We start from the raw sequence: 4,379 nt of genomic DNA, 5'->3' as shown, positions 1-4,379 counted from the left end.
ACTTACAAACTTTGATTTCAAAATTGGGAAACCACAAACCTGTAGCACATATACCTCCTCCTTGAGGTTCATAAAGTTGATTTTACATCCATTTGGAGAAGAATAAGCCACCCCCTTTGCGCTCCTAATGTAATGAATGTGGTTAACTTGGATATGGGAACAAAATCCTCCTAAGAGTCAAAACCTTCAACGTATGCAAAACCTTTGTCACTATTAGTTGAGCCTTGTGGGAGAAAAAGTCTCCAAAAAGTCAAAACCTTCAACAAAAACATTTGTCACTATGATCAACCGAGCCTCATGGGAGAAAAAGTCTCTTGAAAGTCAAAACTTTCAACCTAGCTACAGGAGTAAAAGTCTCCTAAAAGGCAAAACCTTGAACTTATGCAAAAACTTTATCACTATAAGCCAAGCCTTGTACTTTTCCAAAGTACCATCAAACCTGTATTTTGCTTTGTAAACCCACTTAGTGCCAATTACCTTGCATCTTGGAGGGTGATCCTAAGTGTGGATTTTGAGGATGGAGTCAGATTATACTTGCATAGCTTCCGTCCACCCCTTGTGCTTTAGTAAGGGTGGTAGGCTCCTGAATCTTATGTATGTTTAACATGAGAGCATAGTTCACAAGGTTCTCCTGAGCCTTATTTTTTCTCCTGTAACCTTCTAGATTTGTGTACATCTTGGGGAGCATCCTTGATGGGATGGAGGTTCTTCTCCATCCAAAAGTTTCCTATATCACTTTTACGGAACACCTTACCCATTATGGCATAGCATGCTGCTTTGGTTCTTCATCTTCAAAATTCAATTCCATAATAGGAAATGGAGCCAATGATCTAACCTTTGATCTCTACAAACATCTTATGAGGAGTCAAATGCTCTAAACTTTAAGATTTGTGAACATCTTAAGGAGCATCCTTAATGGTCAAAGGGTTTTCTCTATCCAAAAGTTACCTATACCACTTAGCAAACGACTTGTTCTTCATCTTCAATCTATAGGAAATGGCACAGGTTGCCGTCCATCGAAATGCAAGGAATTTCATACTGCATGTGGAGATTATTATTATGTTTCTATAGTGATTTCCTTGTTGTACAATGAAGAAGGAGGAAGCTCCTCCTCACTATGATCTCCTTTGCCTTAGGGTCATAGATACAATATTCTTTCAACTCCATGTTGTAACCTAACAAGATGCATTTCTAGATTTTTGTATCTGATTGGTTCTTTGAGCATCTAGAACATGTACATAAAGTTCACACCCAAAAACTTTTAATTTGGTTCTTTAAGCATTTGGAACATGTACATAACATTCACACCCAAAAGGTCTCAAGTGTGCAAGTGAAGGAACTTACCAGAGCAGGCCTGTAATGGAGTCATCCCTTTGATTGCCTTTGTTGCACTCCCATTGAGAATATACACAATTATGTTAACTGCCAGCCTTCAAGGATTTAAGAAGATTCTTGCCATTAAAAGCATGCCACTTGCCATCTCCATAATAACACAATTTGCAATGCCATTTTGTTATATGGAGGTGAGTTGTTGTTAGTAGTTGTGGAGGTCAGTTGTTGTTGAGAAATTGTGGAGGTGAGCAGTTTTGAGCTTGTGCTTTATGCCTCTTTTCTTGTAAAAACCTCAGACATCCTCAACCTATTCTGAACTACTTCAATTCTTATCTCAGTTTCAACCGATGCAAGCCATTTTAACAAGTGCTCTGAATCATTAAGAGATTTGTGGTCTCATACTAACTTTGCAATAAAGCCCACACTTCTATAGCCATAGAGATATGTTGAACCATGGTGAGCATGCTAGAGATGATGGTGCAGAGAGCACATATGCATCCCTTTGTTTGTAAGCTTGAACAAGGTCAGGCATTAGGTGGTACAAGGTTGCCATATGCATCCTTTCATTGGTGGGGATGTAGATCAATACCAATAACAATGTCACAAAGCTTTTAGGAGGATAGAATAGACTGGAGCTTGAACTTCAAGAGAGAATAGTTCGTGTAATTAAGCTTTCCACTAGTACTGAATGGTGGTGAGGTCTTGCGAAAGATGCCATTTCTTACACATCAAAGAGGTTTTATATTGAGCTAAAGCTCGAGCTGAAGCTCTAAGGATACATGTGTTGTGTATACAAGAGAACATGCACAACATTGGGTGTATACACGAGAACACTCACAAGAAGGATCTTTTACATCACAGAACTTAAAAGTCAAATTGCATAAAAATAGAGACATAGAAGAATACTGTATTATTGAAGTGATATAATAGTTGGCAAAGCCCCACAACCACGTATGCTCCTATGAAGGGAGCTTTTATGGTGGCTGATCCGGAATTGTTGAGACAAAGGTTGTATGCTAGTAGAAGTTAGTGGGTGAACTCACAGTGATGATTGATAAATTATGTAAAGAAGGGGTTGGAAATGTATCTATATAGGCCTATAGAGAAGGGGTTGCTATATAGGCCTATAGAGAAGGGGTTACTATATAAGCCTACATAGAGAAGGGGATACTATATAGGCCTATATAGAGAGAAGGGGATACTAGATAGGCCTATATAGAGAGGGAAACCGTGGCATGACCATGTAGGTATACATGCCTATAGAGAAGGGGTTACTATATAGGCCTATATAGAGAAGTACTATATAGGCCTATATAGAGGAGGGGCTACTATATAGGCATACATACCTACAGAAAAGGGGTTACTATATAGGCCTATATAGAGGAGGGGCTACTATATAGGCCTATATACATAGGGAAGCCATGGCATGACCGTGTAGGTCCATGGCCATAGTTGGTGTCACTATCCCAAATGTAGACTTGTTGACCCATAACGATGTATTAAAAGTTGCTATGTGGATACCCCACCTCACATAGCTATGTGGGCTCATCTTGGGTCCTATCTCGTAATGTGAGGATAGGGTGTCCAAGAGTAAAGTCTACCTACTTTATAAGTGGACCGATATGGGATGTATTATTAAGATCATGATCTTTTCACTTGATACTCCCCCTTTTTAACTTATTTTTAAATCGCTATAGGCAAGGCTCTTGACTTTCACTATGTCAAGTCTCTTTACACTAGGATCTTAACCCCTTATTTGTGAGACACTTTATACTAAAGTCTCTTTCTAAGGATGTAATACCATAGGGATTTTCAAAAGGAGAATCTTATCCCTCTTGTTTCATGTTGCCACACAAGGATTGAGACTCACCACATGCCATTTTTGTTGTGTTGATGAGTTATTTTTACTATGAAGGAGAAACTCGATGCCACCACACCCACAATTTACATAGAGGAGAGTGCTCATAGTATGCAATTGCGAAAGGCAATGGGAAATCAAACTCTCCTAAACCCTAAAGATTCTTGATCCTAATTAGTACTAATCTTACCCTAAGCAAATTTGATATCATATATGCAAAATCAAAGCTAGATTGGATTAAAGCAAATCACTTTCTTCATGGTTGAATGATAAAGATAATTAATATACTATTTGAAATAAAAGTACAATGATAATTAAATACTATTTAAAATAAAATCACAATGATAATTAAATACTATTTGAAATAAAATCACAATGGTAATTAATACTATTTGAAATAAAAGCACAATGATAACCATAAACCAAACCTCTGATCCATAGCAAATCTATGTGTGTGTGTGTGTGTGTTGTCTGTGTGTGTCTCAATGAGCACCCAAACACATTATTTTACAAAAGAGCACTCTCTTTCCATTTCCATTCCATTGGTTATTTCTTATATATATATATATATATATTGATGTGTCTCAAAACTTGAGCAATGACATGCAAAAGAGGCGTTGAAAGCGTGTAGATGAGGTGGATTTAGTGAAAAGAGACCTTATGAATTTAACAGAGAAGAGACCCTACGATGTCGTAGAGTTCTAAGTTTAATTGTTTCAGATAGTAGAATACTAAGAAAACACAAAGAAACTGCGTGGTAATGCATGGCATCTTGTTGTTTTAATTATATTAATCAATACCTTATAGTATATTGATGTGTCATGGAGTGATATCGAGTGTGTTCATGGTGATATGGATTTAACAGAAACAAGACGTTAGAATATAGTAAGGCTGTGTTCTAATGGCCTTTTAATTACAAATAGTAAAGGCTTTATAGTAGTATAGATCACTTGATATTAGATACCTTTGAAGGAAGTAAAGTTAAAGGAGGCATGAGGAGTAGGATAAAACTTGTGACTAATTTCTTACTGTAGTTGTGTATCACTTCCACCTATGGAAACATCATTTGTGTTTTTTCAAAAAGAAAGAGTGGAAAAGTATGATTAAGGATGAAATTTTTGATATTTGTACCAACAATGTCATTAGAGTGTTATGAGAGTTTTTTTTAGCAATATTGAATATTAGTATG

The sequence above is a fragment of the Cibotium barometz genome, chromosome 21 (assembly GCF_041138505.1).
Source record: "Cibotium barometz isolate CiBa-2024 chromosome 21, ASM4113850v1, whole genome shotgun sequence".
NCBI lineage: Eukaryota > Viridiplantae > Streptophyta > Polypodiopsida > Cyatheales > Cibotiaceae > Cibotium > Cibotium barometz.
This window is presented reverse-complemented; position numbering follows the sequence as displayed.